We start from the raw sequence: 23,982 nt of genomic DNA on the forward strand, positions 1-23,982 counted from the left end.
AATGTGTAAGGTAATGAAGTAAAATGAGACACTTGGCTTTTTTATTTAGCTGTTTAAACTAGAGACATTTAAGGAATGGGTAGTGGAAATGATTTGAGAATTAGAGAATCTAGAAATTTCTTTAGAGGGGATAAGTTGGTCAGATAAAATGGAGTTTAAAAATAGGGAATAAAATAAAAGTGGAAACATTGAAATTATTTAAAGGGGTGACAAGTGATTTATTAGAATAGTGTGAATCTGACAATTAGAGTAGGACAGCTGCTGAGTGCTGAAGATAAAATAAGGGAGCATTTGGATAATATGCATGAGTTTGAAAGGTTGCCGTTAAGCCGCTATTTTTGAGAAAGTTAGATTAAGACAAGGCTGCCAACAATTAATTAAGATCCCTGTAGAACAGTGGCCTCTCTACAGGAAAAACTCAAAGTGCTGTTCATTCTACTAAGTGAAATTTGGCCAGGGTATCAGGGAACTTCCCTTACCCACTACAACACTTTTGGTGCATGTGGTTAGTGAGTGTGAACATCCGTTCCTAGAGCTTTGGTGGCTGGGAGAATGGGATGCAAAACATGGGTTCAAAGGGGAATGGAGTAGAGGCGAATGCCAACTCTGTCGAGATGTTTTTTTTTTTTTTGAAGTGGAAGAATAGCCAGTTTGGAGAAGTGAGAAGGAGATCTGGTTGAGGATTTGGATGATTTATTTCAAGTGGATGTTTCTGAAGAATTGAAGGGTAAAGAGCAAAGGAAGGAAGAAGTTATAATTATAACCCTCTATTTGGGAGGGTTGTGGGATGATATATTAGAGGCGTTGGTAGAACAGAGTGAGCCAGAGACTGGGAAGGATGCATTGTGGGGGGTGACATGATGGAAAGAATTAACAAGAAAGAAGGACAGGAAGCAAAAAGAGATTGTTCGCAGATGTAGTCAGTGAGCAGAAAGAAATTAGAAGGGATAAAAAATACAGAAGAATTAGAAAGAAAAGTATATAGTTAGAATCCAGAGTAAAGAAGATTCAGAAATGGACATTTATGAAGTATGGGACGAGATTGTTGTGCCTTTAGGAATAAAGGCCTAGGAGGTAAGAGCTTTCATTCTGATTAAAGAGAGACTTATTGTGACTTTTTTTTTTTTTTTTTTTTTGAGGCTGATGAAATACTAGAATTTTTTCTGGGGTAATATGAAAAGAAAAAGGAAACGTACCTGTGGAATAAATCAAGATATTTGGGGGGATCCGTGGAAAAAGCCAACATACAATTTCATACAGAAACTTAGGGACGTTTTTCCAAAATTCTTTTAAGTATTTTAGTAAAGTAAAAGAAATTTTAAAGTAATTAATAGAGGACTTTGGACATGGTCTTGGGACTGTAATATGAATTTGAAAATGGTAAGATCAGACGTATTCCAAGCATAATTAATGTTGTTGGTCATAGGGCTATTAAATATTGAGGACAGCTAAAAACATGTTTTTTTCCCTCTGGGAAGTAAGGACATTTTTGTAAGTAATTATGATAAGAGATGCAGTTTATGTGGGGAAACTGGTCATGATGCTAAAAATGTGAAAAGATCTGTTAGAAATGTAAACAGGACATGTATGAATAGATTTTGAGAAGAAGAGTTTAGAATATGATGTGAAAGGACAGAAAATAGTAGTAGTACCTAATAAGCAATAATTGCAATGGGAAGAACAGAAAAAAAGATAAAAGGGAAAATAAAGGTACAATTCCAGACTAAAATGTGAGTAATACACGGGAAGGGGAGAGTGAAAGTGGAACATAATTTAGTGATGGAGAAGATATAGAATTCATTTTGAAAGAGAAGATATCAATACTAGGAATTTATTTTGGAGAATATAATATATTGAATGAACAATAGGAGAGAATTTTGAAAGATTTAAATGGACTCTGTTTCATGTGAAATAAGTATAAGTTGTCATTTAAGAAAAAAGTACATTTAGTAAATACAACATGGATGGGGAAATTATGTATAGTTAGTGTATATGTGGTACCAGGAGAAATGGAGAAACAGTTTCTTGAAATTTTATTCCACTTCATGTGGGGGTCTAGGTTAAATCCAGTTAAGAGGGGTCCTGTATATGAACAAGGAGAAAAGGTGATTAGGTTAACTGAATCTGATAGTATGTGGAGCCTCATTAAATCTGTATGTGTTGGAATGGATAAATGGAAAAGTAAGTAAGTTGATATCAAATATATTTAAGAAGAAATATAAAAGAAAGTGAAGATAAATAAAAATGAATAAAGGGGAGAGAGAATGGAGAAATGAAGACCTAAGAATGCATAAAGAAAAAATACAATTGTGGAAATTAAAGATAGAAGAAATAAAATAATAAAATGGTATAAAAATGCACTGTTGCAAAAGTGTTGTGTGAATCCATGGAACATTTAACAGGAAAAAAGTAAAAGCTATAAAGCAAAGAAATAAATGGTATATGAAGAATGTTGTATGTCAAGATTTCTTATGAAGGGTACAGTATAATAATTTGCCAGTAAAAGGAAGTCTGCCTTATAAAAAAGTAAATGAAATGTTTTAACAATTTGTGGAGAGTTAAAAACAACAGAGCATGTTGTTATGTAAGAGTTAAAAAATTTATGGGAAAAGTAATAGAAAATGTAAAAATTGCGAGATTGTAAACTGATAAATATAGATATAATTGAATGTTTTTTATGGCAAATATAGTGAAAAATGTTAGTAATTTGGATAAAAAAGTTTTGTATTATATGGACAATCTGGATTGAAAGACTAAATCAGATTATGTTCAATGGAAAGTGGATATTACCAAATATATGAAAATTGAGCTGGTTGTGAAAAAAAGTGGAGGTCTGGACAAAATGTAAAGTTTTTCTTAGCAAGAAGGAAACGTAGAGTTGAGGTAAATTCTATGTAAATTGTATATAGTTGTATAATAAAGAATCCCTACTCTCTTTTTGATTGGTGCCATGGAATGTTTTTCATTCACTTGAGCTACCACCAATTCTAGCATAGGAGACCTTGGTTCAGGAGTGCAGCACCCTCAAATGCTGCACTGTAGTGTCAGACATCCAATCGCCTAGACTAAGAATAGAACCCATAGACTTCTGGTCTTCCAGAACCAAAGGCGGGTGTCAGCCTGTTTTGTTACTGGCAATGCCAGCTTGTTGCATTAAAAAAAAAAAAAAAAAAAAAGACAAACTGACTAAAAATACTAAAAGCCACGCAGCTAGAGATACAAAATAATTTATTCATGTAAGCACTTTAGTTCAAAGCTAATAGTTGAATTTCCTCTGACAAACATCAATCATTATAGCAATAATCCACGCCTGGGTGTGTAGGTAAGTAATGCTAGATTTACCTTACCCATGGTTGGTGTGGTTTGGTCACGAGGGCTAAGCCCGAGTGGCCAAACAAAGCCAACCGTGGGTAAATCCAGCATTACCCACACCCAGAAATGGGTTATTGCTATTATACAATGACAATATTTAAGAAAAAAAATAATTACTTTTCTTAAATAATGGCATTGTATAATGCCTCCTTGCTGCCCTTCCGTAGCTGTCTGGTATTCTGTGGCAGTTCTGATGTACTGCGCATGCGTATGCCTACGCAGTACATCAGAGCTGTGGGCAAAAGCAACGGAGAAAGCAAGATCTCCGTTGCCTTTTACAAACTGTCTTGCTATGTTAAATGGGTTTAACATAGCGAGACAGCTTTAAAAAAAGCAACAGAGAATCTCCATTGTTTTGTTTAAAGCTGTCTCGCTATGTTAAACTCCTTTAACATAGCGAGACAGTGTGAAGCAACGGAGATCTTGCGTTCTCCGTTGCTGTAACAAAAGTTATAGTAATGGAAAAAGTCCGGGAGACCGGACCTTTTTCCATTGCTATAACTCTGATTTACAACGTGCACGCTGACCAGTCATCATGCACGTTTTTGAATGTTAATGGGGGGTCGTATAATAAACATTTAAATACCCCAGCAATAAGTCACATGACTTTTAACAAACCACTATCTACCATTTAAAGGGGGATACACAAAGAACCCTCCTCATTCATCTGTATGATAAAAGTTAAACAACACAATGTCCTTCAAGGATGCATCTGCAGTCATAACAAATGGGTTGTCCTGTCGTCAGGCAGCCCTTCGGTCAGCCGGATTCCAAAGTCTGGGTCCGGCTTCGGCTGATGTCGCACTTCACCCGACGTCATCTCTGCTGGTCTTCGGGTATAAAGGCATCAGCCGACGCCATTTTCCTCAGTCTTTCTTGCCGCGTGGCGCCCGAAGCAGAAGCTGTTCGCAAGTGCCGGTCGGTCAGATCCAGAGATTACTACTACCGAATACTACTTCGAAGACTTCTAAAAGCTAAGTACCCCGTTGGGGAATCTTTCTTGCCTCAGCCGATGTCAGAAAAAGTAAATAACTGTTTAACTTGTGGGAAACAAATACCTCATAAAGATTTCCACTCGTACTGCCTACCTTGTTTAGGCCCAGACCACGACGTAGCAGCCTGTTTAGCCTGTGCTTCCTTCAACCGACGACGCTTAGGCCGGTCGGAGTTTGCTGAACAGTTTTTCGGCTCAGATTTTGCGTACATTATGCCGCCGGATCCTCCGACTACCCAAATTGTTAAAAAGCAAAGAAAAGACCGACACTCGCGGTCCGCGGTTTCGCCAAAACCACGGTTAAGCAAACGCGAGTGTCTCGGTTTCAGCGAAACCGAAAACGGGTCAATCTTCAGCCGAATCCACGACTACTACCGAGGCTCCTGCTACCTTAGTTGAATCGGCCTCTGAAGTTTTGCCTACTACTGTGGTTCCTAGTGAATTATCAGACACCATCCCTTTGGATGTCTCTACCCCAGCACGTGGTGCTGCTAGGCCTCCTGCAGCCATGTCTATTAAGGCCTTTGCCAGGGCTAAAGCAGCCAAAACTGTTAAATCAGTGCCTGTTAAGACCCCCTCACACAGGCCCACTTCTAGTTCACAAATGCTTACTCTGGCAGAGGATTTAATATCCTTAATTAGGGGAACCCAATCTCACCCAGACAGGGCCTCTCAGCCTCCAGAAAAGAGACCTAGAGCAGAGCCCCCCGAGCCAGTGTCCTCTGATGATTCTTCGGATGACTCAGACATTATAGATCAGCCAGAGGCTCCTTTTTCTACTTATGAAGACTCCGATGCTGAAGAATCCATTCCATCTGCCTCTCCACCAGAGGAATTTTCCTTTGGGGAAACCTTACATGCCATGAGAGAGCAATTCCAATGGCAGGGACAAGATTTCTCAGATTCAAGAAAAAGGCTTAGGACCTTTCTGCACTTACCACAACATAGGCCCTTAGCTATACCTCCAGTTCTGCCTGTTGTGGATGATGCATTTAATGATGTTTGCACTGCTCCTGATACTTTACCTCCAGCCCCTGCCAAACCAGATAGATTTTACAGGGTGCCAGACACTCATCACCACCTGTACAAGGCCCCTCTTGCAGATCCTGAGACTATATCCCAGGGGCCTAAGGCAGTAGCCTCGACCTCAGCAAAAAACCCTATCCCTTCTGAAAGGGAATCCAGGTCCTTAGAGAGATGGGGGAAAAAAGTTTACACTTCTGCTACTCTCTCAGCTAGAGCTTTGAACTGTCAGTTTCATATGATCCAATACCAAGAGTTTATACTTGATCAGTTAACTAAGAAGCTGTCCTCTGATGACTCCTTAGATAAGAAATATGTTTTAGAAATGGTGAATAACATTCAGCAGGTTAGTAACCATTCTTTAAAATGTGGCTATGATGCACTGGAGGCTTCATTTAGATCAGCCATGACTGGTACAGTGATAAGAAGGCATGCATGGTTGAAAGAACAGGTCTTGCCGGATCATGTTAAAGCAAAACTGTTAGATGCTCCTATGGATAAGGCCAGTCTATTTGGTACTCCTGCTCAGCAAGTAATGAAGAAAATGGAAGAGAAGGCAAAATCTGTACAAACAGTTAAGGATTTCTTACAGGTTCAGCCCCCAAGGTTTAGCAGGAACTGGCCTGCCAAAAATTGGTCCTTTCCAGACTCCTCAAAATCTCAGAGAGGCAGGAATAGACGCTCCAGAGGCAGAAATCAATCCAGAGGAGGTGCCTACAGAGGACGCCAGTGGCAAGGCAATAACCAGCGAGGCACAGACACAACCACTGCTACTGCAACAGGACAATCACAGTGACTTGGCCCTGACAACGCCTACCAGGGAGCAAATAGCAGCACCTTTAGGCGGAAAGTTAGCCTTATTTTCGAAAAATTGGCACTATATCACAAAAGACAAGTGGATTTTGCAAACCATAGACCAAGGCTACAGGTTCCACTTCCACACCTTACCAGTAAAAAGAGGAATGCCAAACCTACCTCCAAATCAAAAAACAGAAGCTCTAAAGCAGATAGCTCAATTAACAAAGATGAGAGCTGTGGAAAGAGTACCAATAACAGAACAGGGCAAAGGATTCTACTCCAGACTCTTCCTAGTACCAAGAAAAGAGAAAAGTTGGAGACCTATTCTCGACCTGTCCGTCTTAAACACATACATCATTGTCCCAAAATTCAAAATGCTGACCCTACAGCAACTTCTTCCCATGTTGGGCAAGGAGAGTTGGCTGCTAACTCTAGATCTCAAGGAGGCATACCTGCACGTCCCCATACGACCAAATTGCAGAAGATACCTCAGATTTCTTGCAGGATCAGAGCATTATCAATTCTCAGCATTGCCCTTTGGCTTATCTACTGCGCCCAGAGTATTCACAAAATGCCTGGCATCAGTAATCGCTCATTGCAGGCTACAGGGAATCCAAATTTATCCATACCTGGACGACTGCCTGTTACAAGCGGACAACAAAAGCAAGCTGACAACAGATTTACAAAGAGTCATTTGCTTACTACAAGCCCTGGGATACACAGTCAATTTAAAAAAGTCAAGACTGACACCATCCCAGACAAGAACATTCTTGGGTGCGGAATTGGACACAGTAAAACAAATGGCATTCCTAACTGCAGAAAAACAAGAACAACTCCCTCTTTACTTCTTGGCATTAACAAAGCAGAACAAACTAACAGCAAGAAAAGTACTGCAGGCCTTGGGCTTCATGGCATCATGCATAATCCTGGTTCCCTATGCCAGACTGCATATGAGAAAGCTACAGTGGTACCTAAAGAATTTATGGTCTCAACACAGGCACAGCTTAGAAGCCGAAATCCCACTAATCCCATGCCTGAAACAGGAGTTCCTATGGTGGGCTCACGCATGCCAGTCAAACCCAGGCTTGCCCTTCCACAACTTTCAAGCAAGCCAAACCATCACAACGGACGCCTCAGACCTAGGCTGGGGGGCGCACATGTTGGACAAATGCATACAAGGTTTGTGGACTCCAGACCAGCTGCACCTGCACATAAACCAAAAAGAAATGCTGGCAGTAAAACTAGCAATCCAGAAATTCAGACCATTCCTCAAAGAAGGCCATTTAATGATAAGGACAGACAACACCACAGTCATGTGGTACATCAACAAACAGGGAGGCACACATTCATACCCCCTATGCAGGATGACTCTGGACCTTTGGAATATGGCTCTGAGCTACAACATCCAGTTACAGGCAATGTTTGTGCCGGGAAAAGAAAACACCCTAGCAGACATGTTAAGCAGAACCACCTCGGATGCTCACGAATGGATGCTACACCCGGACATCTTCAAGGCCATCACAAAGAAATGGGGAATGCCACAAATAGACCTATTCGCATCCCCACTCAATCACCAGCTCAAAAAATTCTGCACAAGGACATACCACCCACTGGCATGGAAGGTGGACTCTCTATCCTTCAGTTGGAAAGGCCTGACAGCATATGCATTTCCACCTCTTCCTTTGATGCACAAGGTACTACTAAAAATCAAAGAGGAACAACCAAGGATAATTCTGATAGCTCTGAATTGGCCAAGACAACACTGGTATCCACTGCTGAGGAGCATGTCTCAGGGGAGAATGTGGTCAATACCCCTGATGCCTTTGATGTTAACTCAGAACAACTACAACATCATGCACCCAAGCCTAAAAACCTTGCAACTGACTGCCTGGAACATCACATAACAGCAGCTAACCCAGACTTATCCCAAAGGGTTAAAGACATTATCCTTGAAGCCCGCAGACCTTCAACAAGAAGGAACTATGCAGGAAAATGGAAAAGGTTTGTCATTTGGAGTTCTGAAAGAGGAAAAGATGTGTCGACCATAGATATTGCTAACATCCTGGAGTACTTGGCAGACCTTCTACATACAGGCCTGTCCTATTCATCCATCAAGGTACATGCATCAGCTATTTCAGCAGAATACAGCTTCGATCAACCTGTCTTTTCGCATCCTCTACTCAGGCAGTTCCTCAGAGGGATCAAGAATGTAAAACCTCCTAGGAAGCCACCATTACCAGCATGGGACTTGAATTTTGTGCTAGAAAAATTGACACTCCCTCCATTTGAACCAGCAGCAACAGCAAATCTTCAACACCTATCATGGAAAACTGCTTTCCTACTGGCAATCACTTCAGCAAGAAGGGTTTCGGAACTACAGGCCTTAATGGCAGTACAACCCTTCCTAATCTTCCATCAAGATAGAGTGTCCATGAGAACTAATCCTACATTTATGCCTAAGGTGGTATCCAGAGTGTCTTTAAACCAGGCAGTCCACCTACCTACCTTCTTTCCCAATCCACAGAACGGGGGGGAAAGACTGCTGCATACCTTGGATGTACATAGACAGTTACGCTACTACCTGGACAGAACCAAAGGTAACAGAAAAACTGACCAGCTTTTAGTAGCCTATGCAACAGGCAGGGAAGGAAAAGCAATTTCCAAACAAACAATCTCCAAATGGATAGGAAATTGCATAAGATTCTGTTACTCCTACCATGGAAAACCAATTCCACAGAACATAAGACCTCATTCTACAAGGGCTACAGCCACTACCACAGCTTTCTTACGAGGAGTGGCAGCCAAGGACATTATTGAGGCGGCTACTTGGACCTCCGTGCATACATTTGCCAAGCATTATAATTTACCTCTATACTCTAGATCCCGAGCAGGGTTTGCCACTGCTGTATTGCAAGGGATCCTAACTACACCATAATTCTTCTTCCTCCTCCCCTAGTTTGGCTATGGTATTCTACCCATTTGTTATGACTGCAGATGCATCCTTGAAGGACATAGTACAGTTTTGTACCTACCATAAATGTAGATGTCCGAACAGGATAGCATCTGCAGTCAGGATTACCCACCCTCCTTCCCCTCTGTGGTACTCCTAGGGTATTTACCCTCCTAATAGCTAGCTGGGGGGGAGTCTCTTATGGTGTATTTGTTTGTATATATGTACATACATGCTTATTTTTTGTGTTTGCCTTCTACTATTTTGGAAACATTGGCATTTATCCAAAATTTAGCTTCTAAGAGGGCAACTGGCATCTGGGGCAAGAAACACTGAGGAAAATGGCGTCGGCTGATGCCTTTATACCCAAAGACCAGCAGAGATGACGTCGGGTGAAGTGCGACAACAGCCGAAGCCGGACCCAGACTTTGGAATCCGGCCGACTGAAGGGCTGCCTGACGACAGGGCAACCCATTTGTTATGACTGCAGATGCTATCCTGTTCGGACATCTACATTTATGGTAGGTACAAAACTGTACTTTATCAAAAACATATATAGTTTACAAACAGGTAATCATAACATTTTAAAAACTAAATATATGATTTAGCATTATCTAAATAAAGTAATAAGTTTTAATAAGCAAAAAATGGAACACATACCATTCAAGCCAGGGTAAGAATATGCATGTAGCCTGACTTGCCACAACAGTTCTTGCCTTTCAACTTCAACATGGTCTATGTGGTCAGTATGAAGAAATGTGCACAGTTTTCAAACTCTAAACCAACTGTATATACTGGAAGTAGTGAATATAGTAACAGAGCTAAACAACTGGAATTGAGATCTTTAGAAAGGGGTAGGAGCAAACTATATAAGAAAAAATGGGAATTGTGGGAACAATGCATACAAGGGAGGAAGAGATTTAAAAGGTGGCAGGACTTAAATGAGCTATGTAATGTTTGAGTGAGAAAAATTGGGTAGATTGTAAGTGTTGTATAATGTTTGCAACTGGGAGTGTCAGTGTGGTTTGTAATGTAAAATGTTTGCAACTAGGATCATGTCGTTGTGGCTTGTTTTCATTTATATAAATGCATGATTGCCTTAAGTAAGTGATACTTTGGTTTAATAAGGATGTTTCTTGTTTAAAACAAGTCAGGAATAATTTTTGTAATAATCCATAGGTTATATGATATATATAGCAATATATGTGAAGTATGTAATGTTTATATAGTTTGATTACTCTTATATGAATGTATGTTTGTCACAAATGATAATTTAATAAAGGTGTTAGAAAAAAATTTACACTATTTTATTTTAAAATACCACTGCCAGTCTGAGACCAGATGGCATGTCTATAAGTATTGGTAAAACTTCATTAACCCCTTGGTTTACATTGTCCACAGCAGTCCTGTAAGAATTTATTAGGTTAAGCTTGCAGTGATGATGAACACTGGACCACACCTGCGTTTCTGCGTAGCACGGACAACATTATGGCAGTTGTACAACATTGAGGAGCTGCTGCATATCATTTCTTCCATAGCTTTCAACTGCTTTGCTCAAACATGGATAGAGCTAGAAAAAAATAGGTGGAATTGAAGACAAAGCCAAAAATAATGGGTGGAAAAATGCCCAAATTAGGGACAGTTTCCCTTAATTTATTACTTTAAAGTCAGATAAAAAAGGGCTAACAGAATAACAGGTGTAGTATCAATGTGTCTTTTTTTCCATATAAGAAGTATGAAACTCTTAATAGCTAACAGTAAATGTTCTTCATGTTTCACTGTTGCAGTCGATCACATTTGGGTTATCCTTGCCAAGGGTAGTCCTTGGCCAGCCCGAATACCAGAGGCTTATTATTTCTGCATTGGTTGCTGTCGCTTTAAGACTGACGTCAAGTCGTCAGTAGTATGACGTAAGGAAGCCGACACCATTGCATCAGTATTTCTTGCCTTGGAGCCTGAAGCAGTTCGCATGAGTGCCGGTCGGCCGCTACCTGAGTTTTGTCTCCCGAGTTGAAGCTCAAATCTTCTAAAGCTAAGTACCCTGTTGGGGATCCTTTGTTCTTGCACTAACCGATGTCAGAAAAAGTTAACAATTGTCTTGTCTGTGGTAACAAATACCACACTGAGACTTTCATTCTTCCTGCATCACTTGCTTAGGCCCAGACTACGACGTCCCCCGCTGTCACTTCTGTTCTTTGTTCAATACCAGAATTATATGTCATCAGGCCCTTATTGTAGCTAGATATTTTTGTTTACAGTCCTTGAATAACGATATGGCTTCGATAAGACATCCGACAGCAGATCTTCCGAAAAAAGTAAAGATAAAGACAGAGACAGACTGCACAGTTCCAAACCTACCAATGATGCTCATGTTAAGCTAGTAGTCAGTTCTCCAGTCCTCAGTGAGACACTTTCACAGCCCTTGATGCCCACTTCGGTGGATTCGCACGCGGCTACCGAGACCCTTTCTGAGTCTGGTATGCCGCAAAACTCCTCTTCGACTAAGGATCCTGCGGTCGTCTCTACCTTGGACATGTCTGGATCCGCTGAGCAGGCAACAGCTTCCGAGGATGTCCTTTGAACTACGGATTCTCGACACAAACCAACTTCTTTCGCGGCTACCATTCTTTTTAAAACTACAGAGTTTCTTAAGCCCAAGTTACAAACCACACCCAAGAAACCGAAGACGCAATCTCAGGCACCTGCTTCCTTGCCTCAGTCTCAAATGCTTAAAATGGCGGAAGACCTTATCATGCTGATCAGGAGAAGCCAAGCTACCCCTTCCAATAGAAAGAGTCCGATGACTCTGATGCATCTGAGTATGAAGACATGCAACCTCTCTATGCTTATGAAGATTCTGTTCCTTCAGCCTCTCCCCCAGAGGATTTTTACTTTGGGGAATCCCTTCACACCTTAAGGGAGCATTTCCAATGGGAAAGTCAGGACTACTCTCAGTCTAAAAAGAGACTCTGGGAATTCTTAGATCTTCCACAGCACAGACCCTGGCCATCTCCCCAATCCTGGATGTTGAGGATGTTTTCCTGGAATCCAGCTTGACTCTTGACACTTTTTCCTGCACTTGGAAAACCAGACAGGTATTAGAGTCCCTGACTCATACACATTTCTTTTTAAAAATCCTACTGCTGACCCTGAGGTAATTTTTCAATGGGGTAAATGAATTAAAGCAACCTCTGCCAAGAAATCCCACCTCCTCAGATAAGGATTCCCATGCACTAGACAGATTGGGTAAAAAAGTATACACCTCAGCTACTCTTGCTATCAGAGCACTAAATTGTCAGTTACATATGCTAAAATTTCAGCAACATACCCTGGAACTCCTCAGACAAAAATGTCTTCCTTTCCTGCTTGTGCAGAATCTAAAGAATTACAAGTGTTAATGCATTCTGCAAGTCAAGTAACTAAACACACCTTGCACTGTGGTTTTGATGCCCTAAAAGCTTCTTGCAGGGCAGCAGTCACTGGTTCTGTCCTTAGAAGGCACTCGTGGCTTAAGAAACGGCACTTACCAGACCATGTAAATCAAAATTGTTGGATGCCCCCTTGCATAAAGACAACTTATTTGGCACTAAGGCAGAAGATGTCTTAAAAAAGGAAGAAAAAGCAAAATGTATGCAGACAGTTAAAGCTTTTTTACAGGTCCAGCCACCCAGGTTCAGCAGGCATTGTCCTTCCAAGCACTGGTCCTTTCCTGCTCCCACCAGGTCAGTTCAGCCCAGACCTCATAGACAGCAGCCACAGGTAATGTAGAGGTCTAAGCAGTGGACTACCTCCACTTCAAAACCAGGGAGTTCTGAGCCACCCCCTTATGGTAAGAACTCGCAATGACTCTCCTCTCCCACCCCCTCCACTTACCCCTAGGAGGAAAACTCTCCTTTCATGCAAACACCTGGGCAGCCATTACCAACTATCGCTGGGTTCTCAGCATAGTGTCCCAGGGATACAAATTTTCTTTCCACACCCTTCCAACCCCAAAAGGTTTCCCAGATCTACCTCAAAACCAGTGGGCAGAGGCGCAAAAGCAAGTCCTTTCCCCTGCTGTCCATGAGGGCAGTAGAGCACGTTCCTGCAGAACAAGAAAGGCCAAGGTTTCTACTCCAGACTTTTTCTGGTACCCGGGAAAGAGGGCACCTGGCTCCCCATCCTTCATCTATCCATTCTAAACACCTTCCTGATGATCCCAAAATTCAAAATGCACGCCCTCCAGCAGCTGCTACCCATGCTGTCCAAGGATGCTTAGCTAGCCACCCTAGACTTAAAGGAGGCCTACCTCCACATTCCTGTTGGGGAATCATGCAGGAAATATCTACGTTTCAGGGCGGAATCTCGGCACTTTCAGTTCTCTGCACTTCCCTTTGGCTTATCTACTGCTCCCAGAGTTTTAACAAAGTGTCTGGCTCCAGCAATTGCCTTTTGCAGATAAATGAATATCCAGATTTACCTATACTTAAGACGGCTGCCTAATTCAAGCCGACAGCCAGAAAAAGCTGCTCAAGCACTTGGCCTTTATAAAGTCCCTACTAGTCTCGATAGGGTACACAATCAACGAAACAAAATCCAAACAGGTACCCACCCAAAGAATTCTATTACTGGGAACAAGCCTGGACACAGAATCCCAAATGGCATTCCTTACACTAGAAAATCAAACCTTCCTGACAGCCTGCTTATCTCAACTAGCCACCAGACCCAAACTATCTACAAGGAAAATCTTGTAAGCTCTGGAGATCATGGCATCTTGCATTCTACTCCTTCCATATGCCAGACTGCATATGAGGAAACTTCAGTGGTACCTAAAAAGCCTGTCAACACACAAGATCTGGAGACTCTCATACCTATAATACCTTGCCTCAGAAAAGATTTCTTTGGTGGGCAACAGCATGCTCCCTCAACAAGGGACTTCCTTTCACACCACTCCACACCGCCAAGACCCTCACCTCAGATGCATCAGATTATGCCTGGGGTGCACACCTGGACAGCAGGTGCATACAGGGCCAATGGAGCCCACAGCAAATCCATCTGCACATCAGCCAAAAAGAGAGATTTGTCCAGCACGCCTTGATAGCGTTCAACACCCTTCTCTCCCCAGGGGCTCTCCTGATCAAAACAGACAACACAACTGTGATATGGTATATCAGCAAGCAGGGAGGGACTCAGTCCAGCCCTCTATGTAGGCTGGCCATGACCCTTTGGCACAGCCTCTGCCATGCAATGCCACCTGTTAGCACAATTCCTACTGGGTTCTCTCAACTCTCTGGCGGGCCACTTAAGCAGAAATCTTCTGGACCCAGACGAGTGGCAGTTCAACAGAAGAACTTTTGCCCTAATAACTCAGAAATGGGGCACCCCAAAGGTCGACATCTTTGCCTCCCACACCAACCATCAGCTCAGCAAGTTCTGCACCAGGGTACGGCTCAAAATGAAAGAAGAAAAACCAAGGACAATTCTAATAGCTCCAGACTGGCCTAGCCAGCACTGGTACCCCTTGCTGCATAGCCCGTCCACTCTGCCACCTTGGCATCTCCCTCAGATTCCAAACCTCCTGACCCAGAGGGAAGGGGAATTCATGCATCCCCAATTGCAGACACTCTGTTTGGCAGCTTGGCTTATTCCCTAACCCCCCCCCCTTCAATCTGCCAACCTCAGCAAACGGGTTCTAGATGTTCTACGTGAGGCCAGATGCCTTAGCACTAGGAAGTCTTATGTTGACAAATGGAAAAGGTTCTGCTCCTGGATTCGGGCTAAGGGAGCCAATATGACACAGCCCTCCTTCCCTCTCATCCTGGATTACTTAGCTGACCTGTTACACAGTGGACTGTCCTTTTCCTCTCTCAAAACTTATGCCTCTGCTCTCTCTGCTCATTTTCCCACTGAGCAGCCCCTTTTCTCACACCCTCTGATCAAAGAGTTCCTAAGAGGGGTTAGCAACGTGAAGCCACCCAGCCCCATTGGGACCTTAACTTTGTGTTGGAAATGCCCCCCCCCCCCTTTGAACCTGCCTCTTCAGCAGAGCTAAAATTTCTCTCCTGGAAGACAGCTTTCCTTCTGACCATCACTTCAGCCAGACGGGTCTCAGAGCTGCAAGCACTCATGGCTCTGGGGCCCTTCAATCTGATATTGTTAATCCTCATTCATTCCTTACGCCTGGGTTATCAGTTCTGATTTCAGAACCGAGCTGGACATCTTCCAAGCTCGCAACAGCCACAAACTCTCAAGCTAAACTCTTACCCACAATTCACCTCTCCCTGTTACCCAGATTTCGTTTGCCGTGTTGCCATTCAGTCGTGTCAAGCCACTTCTCTTGAGCTAAGTAAAACTTTCTTTGATAATACCTAGTCATATTACAGTTCTTCTCAGTTCAAATCTTATTAAATAGTTATTTCTTACCCTATCGCATCTAGTGACTCTCTTGTTTTTTTTCTAGCCCTTCTTTCTTCTTACTGTGAGGTAACTCCTTTACCATCGTTGGTAAAACCTTTCCTTGCTTTACCTTTGGGTATTTCTCATACCATTGTTGGTACCTTCTTCCTTCCTTTTCCTTTCTTCCTCCTTCTTATCATGGCAGAGAAAAAAGGAGGTCTGGGATTTAAAAGATGTGTGGATTGTGGGCATAAATTGCCTATTTTGGATGCACATGCGTTGTGTTTACTGTTTGGGTGTGCCTCACTTGACTGTTGACCCACCTTGCGGGATTTGTGCTAACTTTTCTAACAGGACTTTGGTGGAAAGGAAAAATGAACTGATTTTAAAGGGACTATTTAAGTCTTCCTTTTCAGAGGCTATTTCTGGGTCGGAGGCTTCAACCCCTCCTAATTCCCATAAGAAAAGAGATGAACGCAAGAAGGCCAAGTCTCAACAGTTGTCTTCTGCTGTGGACCACCAGGAACTGAGATCTAAGAAGGCCAAACTTTCTAGTTTGGATTTGACTTCCTCGGCCCCGAGGCATTCGGTGCCTAGATCTTCTGCTCTGAAGCCTTCGGCACCATCAGTTACTTCGGCACAGAGTATTGTGCCCTAAACCTCATCAGAACTGAGGGGCCCCTTGGTTCAGACTTCCTTACCAGCACCGACTTTTTCTTCGATGCAGATCTTTCCGGCGTCAATGACTGTTCCGATGCCCTCTCCTGCTTCGACTCCGACAATTTACATGGCACAGATTATCTTTTCTGTACTGACCACCTCGTTTTCCGCACAGACTCTTTCGGCACCTACCATAGTGCCACCTACCACTTCGGCACCGACCTTGTCGGTGCAGACCTTACCTTTGGCACCGATGAACTCCTCGGTGCAGTTACCAGTAGTACAAGCCTTAACAGCTCCATTGTTCTCAGTGCAGACGCCTATTTTAGCACCATCCAAAGACCCATTTGTGGGCACAGAGTTTCCTTCATCCTTGGATAGACCTGACTCCCCTTCAGCTATGTCCATGAGATCCACTAGAAGCCTCTCAGAACGTGATGTGGTGCGTCTTGTGGATCATTTGCTTTCGTCCAGAGGTATCCAACCCTCCAGGACCTACTCTTCTTTCGGAGGTGAACACCCTTCTCCAAAGCCCCTACCTATTCTCCTCCTTCATTTCCTTTGAAACCCCTTCCTGTAGCACAGACTTCCCTCACTTCGGCTCCTTTCATGGACACTCGGAAAGAAAAAATGTTTTCTTCTATGGCCAACAATGTTATCTCAAAGTACGGGGTACTGCAGTGGGTGCATCATTTGCTCCCATATATGCAGATTTATATATGGCATACATAGAAGAACAAATTATCTATGATGTTACACAGAATTTACTTGGGGGAAATTGATATTTGGCGTAGATATCTGGATGATTGCTGGATGGTGTGGAGGTCTGATGTGGAATATTTGATGGAATTCGTTGAGTATCTCGGTGATAATAAATGGGGCTTTACAATTCACCATCAACCATGACCCACACAGGATCACATATTTGGATGTGTTGGTTACCAGGAATGAAGACAACACCCTTCGTACTGAAGAATTCAGAAAATACCCAGAATACAACACCTTACTCCATGCATCCAGCTCTCATCCAGCACATATCACTAAAAACATCCCCAAGTCTCAGTTCATTAGGATGAGACATATCTGTTCAGATGAACATACCTTTGAAGTCTTTTGCAAAGATTTGTCCAACAGGTTTCAAGAAAGGGGTTATAGCATGGGCTTTGTACATACATCAAGCAGTTATGCTGCAAATTTAGACAAGAGAGGACCTTCTTAAATACAAACAAAAATCACAAAACACAAACAACACTTTACGGTTCATTACCACATATGGTAGGAGTAGCAATAGTCATTGATGCCATCAGACGACATTGGAATATCCTCTTAGCTGATAACTTTTTGTCACAGCATTTATCTGACACCTGTATGTTCTAATTCAAAAAAGGGAAACATTTTGGATCTTATTTCAACCACTACAAACACCACTATGATCCCATAAATCATAACATGACCCAAACTTTAATCTCTGGAGACAAGTTAGTGGGCTGCATGCCATTGCAGCCATTGCAAACGTGTTGAAAACCAAACAATTTTCCAGTAGCAATTGCAGTTTTATATTTGACATAAAGTTTTTTGCAAATTGCGGCACAGATTGGATCATTTACATGGCTTCCTGTAGTTGTCATGCATTTTACATAGGACAAACATCCAGACCCCTCAGATTACGTATTTCTGAACACCTTAGTGATGTCAAATGCAAGAGAATGAGCAATGCCCGTTATAAACGTACTCTCAAACATGCCACAGCAAAGTTTCATTTTATCATCGATAAAATAGTAGTTGACAGATCCAGTAAATCTGCATGGCACAGCAAATTAAATGCAAAAGAGAAAAAATGGATTGTGAGATTAGGTGGACTATTCCAGCCTGGTCTTAATGAATATTTATGATTTGGTACATTCATGAATATTCATGAGCTCACCAATGAAATTCTGTGATGAAATTATTTTCAAATGTATATAAGAACTTCAAGATGTTTCTTCAAATTTACACTGATGAAGGCTAGGTCAGTACCATAGCCGGTCTGTTCTTTCTTGTTGTTTTTCATTTTTATTAACTAATTAAAATTAGTTACACAGCTGCTGGCTTTTGTTTTTTTGTCTACCAGGTCATTTTGAGCCGTGCAATCACTTCCATGCAGGAGAATTCTTTTCGAGTGCACATTTCTGTTCCTGCTGGTAGTCTGTGGTTTGCTGTGTTGGTAGAATCTTGACCAGATTCTCCACAATTACTGAGCTCTTATTAATGTTATTTTTTATCTTTGGCTGGATATAATTATGTGCCTCCAACAGTAAAGGACTTTTTTTCACATTCGTTGACTGTGGTTTACAATTTGAAGCTGCTTGGAGTACTTTTTGTCAGTCGTCGTATTTGGAATTCAATGGGGCCTTCTCAACTCATGTTTTTATAAACTACAGCGGGTAATGTACCACACCAAGTAGTTTATACCATTCTTACATTTTGATTATATCAGAGGTGTATCAGTGCTTTTACAATTGGCAGCATGTTCCAGGTCGGCTAACTTCACATTTTCAGTACAGTGAGAAGATGCGGTTTCATGAAAACAGCTGTGAGTATGCTTAAGTGGATCTTTACATTTAAGTGATCCTTGATACGAAATGGGTAAAAATGGTTTTAGTAACGCCAGAACCATTGTGAAGAAATAACTTTACTATCGGCCATTTACTCAAGATTAAAAATTCTTTTGCTTGTACTTTCTACATTGGCATGGGGCTGTTTTTCGTGATATACCAGAAATTCAGTATTTTCACGGACTTTATATTTAATAATTAATTCTGCCTAAATTTTGCTGCAGGGAACCTATTGGTGCTCTGTTTGGGACTACAAAGTATACGTATATCATTTTTTTTTACAATTTTTGGGGACAGAAAGCATTCAATATTGTGTGGCAATGTGGTTTATACATACGGAAAGCTGTGTCATCTGTGTGCTTTTTTGAGGGATAAACTTTCGTAATTCAAAAACACACAAGGCCAAGGGCTGTCTTCAAAAATTGTGATGGACAAATCATGTCTGTGTGTTTATGTTGACATAACGGCAGCACATCCGTATTATCTGACACCGGAGTATCATCTATACAAAGGCCGTTTTTCAACCACCGATAAACTCTTTTGCCTTATCAACCAGGATATATTCAGGTGACATCGTATTGGGCCTGTAAGGGAGTCAGGCAACCCTTGGACAATTTCTTTAATGGACAACATCCATTGGATTCATTTTTTGTTTAATAATATTACTCAGGACATTTACTGTCACAGGTTTGGGACTCCTATATGGTTTATGTTGATAATTAGTATTGTAATGTGCATGTAATAATCTGATACCTGACAATTATCTAGACAAATGCTGTCTTGTAACTACCAAGAAATTATCTGGCTTATTAATCGAGAGATTTTCATGTGATTTTGGACCTGTAACATAGTTAGGCAACCTTTGGACATTTCTTCTAATGGACAGTATTCATTGGACTCATTTTTGTAATAATATACAGGTTATTCATATTGTTATAGGTTTGGGATTCATATATTGTTTATGTTGGGAATCAGTGTATTGCAATGTGCATGTTACCATCAATATTGCTAACAGTATACGATTGTTATATATAACTGTCTGATGCACTGAGACCATTTGTATGCATACCATACTGTGTTTATTTATACCAGTAAGGTCATACCAAATATTATAATTCAGCATAGTACCATTTGATACCAAATGCATTGTACTAGGCCTATTTTCACCATTTGGTTTCACCTGTAGTGGGATGGATATATATATATATATATATATATATATATATATATATATATATATATAAAAAATGCATTTCAATATTTTTCTCCCACTTTCTTCTCCCCCCCCCTTTTTTTTTATACCCCTTTTATCATTTTACCCGGCCAATTCATGGTCCAATCATATAGGACTCCAATTCTAAGTAGATAATTGGGCTTTTTCTACAGCAGCTTTTAGACACTATTTTCTTGATTTACACATGCTTATCAAGTCAAATTTTGACTTTTTTTTTTTTACAAGCTTATTGCCATTTGTTAATGGCAGTTGTGATTTAATCCAATTGCAGTGACCGCTATTGTCCAAGATTTTGCTTCTAGTCACAAGTGGATCTGGATGTGGCATGGTTCTTGTTAATTATCAGAAGTCTAATTTTTATACTCAAATGATAAATTCAGTGCAAGTTGACAAGGTCCATTTATGAGAACCTGTGTTAAGGCCCTTTCAACTATTCAGACACCAGGACTTCACATTGATCAAAACATTGGTTTTGATTCAACAAATTGTGTTTCAGTGGCCATTATTGCCCAAATCCCATGTGTAATCTGATCAATCATAAGGACTTGGTACTGCATTTACTTCTTTTTACTCTTACAATTGAAGTCTGGTTTTGGCTGATATACATTTGTAATCAGTCTTTGGACTTTGACTAATACTTAATTTGATAAAGTTCTACACCAGATATTGTCTTCTAGCTACAACTGAGTCTGCTTTTTCTGAAATTTTCCATTTTTTATATCTTTATATCTTAATTTCTTTTTTTCATCTATTATTACCCTATTATAATGGATCTGAATCAGATTTTGGCTGGGCCTTCTTCTGACAAAGAGGATTTGGGTATTTTTGGAATAGGTGAACGGCCCAATGATAACAGTTTAAATATAACCGAAAATCCCCAAACCCATTGTGATATGTTATTCCAACAATTGAATAGAAATATGAAAACATTAAGAGCTAATGTATGGCATCTTAACTTATTCAAAGCGTACATGGCCAAAGGGATAACTCCCAGAGGGCTTAGAGTTGAAATTCAGCTACTAGTCACTGAATTAGATGAACAATTAACCAGTGAAGGGTCAACAGTACAACAAAATTGCTCCATGAGATTTGTGGAAACACTATCTAGATATTATGAGCACATCATTGATAGGGAAATCATCAATGTCAGTAAATTATGTGATGAAAGTAATCAATACAAGGATCAGCCATTTTTTTCCACCCAGTTGTCCAAACTTAGTTCATATTTACTAACCTTTGAACAACAACTTAAAGATAGGAAACTTAAAAAATTCCAAAGGGACCAATCAGACTATGACAAAGGTCATCCTTTTCAACATACCAGACACATTCGGTTTGAAAGTGGTTATCAAAAAAACAGTACCACCCCCAAACGTAAACGTCCCAAGTCCATTCTCAGAAAATGAAATACATATACTGACTCATTGGGGGGGTGACTCTTCTGGTACAGATGTTGACACACAACAAACCTCAGTCTCCCCCACCCTTAAACGGAACAACAGTATGGCCCCTTTAGGCCTTACAAGAGGGGAGGCAGAAAACATTGAAAAAATAAGTTTGGAGGGTTTAATGGAACTGTTGACTAACAAATAAATATTGGTCCTAGTACAAATGTATTAAATACTTCTGATGTAACATTATCTGACTCACAAACCACTTTGTTGAATAAAGGTCTCTCTTTTATACCGGGTTTTTGTGTTCCAGAAGATATATTTGCACAAGATGTTCTAGCATTTTGCAGACTGCTCAATTTAAAATTGTATTTTCATGATTACAATTCTGATGGTGCAACTGTTGCTACATTCAAATACCACAAATCCACCTTTGTCCCACCAATGCATCCTTGTGTGAGTCTTTTCCAAAACAGTGTTCTCAAAGATTTACATTTCACATCGAGTATGACTCACCCCAGGTCTAAATCTCTCAGACTGATACGTCAATTCTACAGGAATTTTCCAACAACAAGAATTTGGTAATTATTTCTGCGGACAAAGGTGGTGCTGTGGTAGTTATGAATTGGACTCAATATGATGCTGAGGCCCAGAGACAGTTGGGTGATGCCAGATACTATAACAAAATGCATGTTGATCCATCATCTATGTTTAAACATCAGATAGATACATTTTTGGATTCAGCAGTAGAAAATGGCATCATCACATAAAACACCAAAAGTCATCTTACATTGTCAGATCCAAACAGCCAATAGATTTATTTTCTGCCAAACATTCCTAAAGATCCCCCGAATCCCCCTGGCCGACCGATTGTGGCAGGTAATGGCTCCCTAACAGAATCACTATCTGAATTCTTAACTAAACATCTAAAACCACTATTGAGATGGGTAAGATCCAGAATCCAGGACACCACAGAATTCCTAGGTATCATAAATGAAATGCAAATTGAGGATAATTGGCTGATGTTCATCGTGTTTCACTGTTGCAGTCATTACACTTGGGTTATCCTGCTGGCAGGCTACCCGCAGTCTGCCTGAATTCCAAAGTCTAGGTCCGGCGTTGGTTGCTGTCGCCTCTTCTCTGATGTCAGTGCGCCAGGGGTATAAGAGTTGCAGCCGACACCATTTTGTTCAGTCTTTCTTGCCTTGCGGTGCCTGAAGCAAAAGCAGTTCGCAAGTGCCGGTTGGCCGACTCCTGAGATTTTCAAAAATGAATTTCAGATCCGAAGTCTTCATTAAAGCTAAGTACCCCGTTGGGGAAACTTTTTTCTTGCTCCAGTCCGATGTCAGAAAAAGTTAACAATTGTATTTCTTGTGGGAAGCAAATACCTCATAAGGATTTTCATTCTTACTGTATTCCTTGCCTAGGCCCTGATCACAACGTTGCTAGCTGTCGATTTTGTGCTAGGTTTAACCAACGCACTATTAAGCGTTTGTACGGTTTTGCCTTTCCTTACTTTGGCTGAAGATTCAATTATATAATGCCATTGGAACAGCCGACGACCGGAGTTTATAAAAAGCACAAGGAAAAAGAAAAGGACAGGCATCCGAGGTCCAAAACCGACGAGGCTTCCGCTAAGCCAGTCGCCGGTTGTCAGTGAGGTGCATTCGCAGCCCCTGGCGCCCGCTACCTCAGAGCCACAGGCCGCTGATGACTCCCACGTGGAGCCAGCTAGGCCTCTGGATACTCAAGGTATTGGACACTCGGAAACTATTCCTTCAGATGGGTCCAGAGCCGCTGAGTAGGCATCGGCTTCTGAGGGTATTTTCAGACCTACACAGTTGTATGTAAAGCCTACTTCAGCTTCCAAAGCAAAGTCTAAAGCAGTTCTAAAGACAAAGAAACAAGTACAGCATTCTCCTGGACAGACTACCATGCCTAAAAAAACAGATGCTCAAAATGGCCGAAGGCCTAATTACCTTGATCAGGGGTTTCCCATCCCCCTCCTGACAAGAGGCCTAGACACGAGACAGAATGTGAATCTTCAGATCAGGTTTCCATTTCATCTGACTTCTCTTCTGAAGGAATACTCTCTTCCTCCTTACGAGGATTTTGATGCTGAAGAGTCTATCCCTTCATCCTCACCGCCTGAGGATTATTCTTTTGGAGAAACCCTGCATACCATGAGGGAGCACTTCTACTGGGAGAGCCAAGACTACTCAGAATCTAAGAAAAGGCTTAGAGATTTTCTTTTACTCCCTCAGCACAAGCCTTTGGCTATTCCTCCTGTTAGACATTGTAGATGTATTTTCAGAGTCTGGCCTTTTTCCTGACACTCTACCTCCTGCCCCTGTTAAACCAGACAGATACTACAGGGTTCCAGATTCACTTACATTTCTTTATAAAAACCCTACTGCTGACCCAGAAACTATTTCTCAGGGTCCCAAAGGGGTCAGGGCTTCTACTGCAAAAAACCCTATTCCCTCTGATAGAGATTCAAGGGCACTAGACAGATGGGGAAAAAAAGGTTTACACTTCTGCTACTTTGGCTGTGAGGGCTTTAAATTGTCAATTTCATATGCTTAAATATC

General features: G+C 41.3%; 1 protein-coding gene across 1 annotated transcript in view; it reads left to right on the top strand.

Annotated features, from left to right (window-relative positions):
• Positions 1-23,982, top strand: part of PIK3C2A (phosphatidylinositol-4-phosphate 3-kinase catalytic subunit type 2 alpha) — a gene marked incomplete in the record, with an annotated part of 1,553,204 nt that overhangs the window by 303,974 nt on the left and 1,225,248 nt on the right.

Source organism: Protopterus annectens, chromosome 9.part0 (assembly GCF_019279795.1).
Source record: "Protopterus annectens isolate FY-2018-M chromosome 9.part0, PAN1.0, whole genome shotgun sequence".
In the NCBI taxonomy this organism is placed as follows: domain Eukaryota; kingdom Metazoa; phylum Chordata; order Ceratodontiformes; family Protopteridae; genus Protopterus; species Protopterus annectens.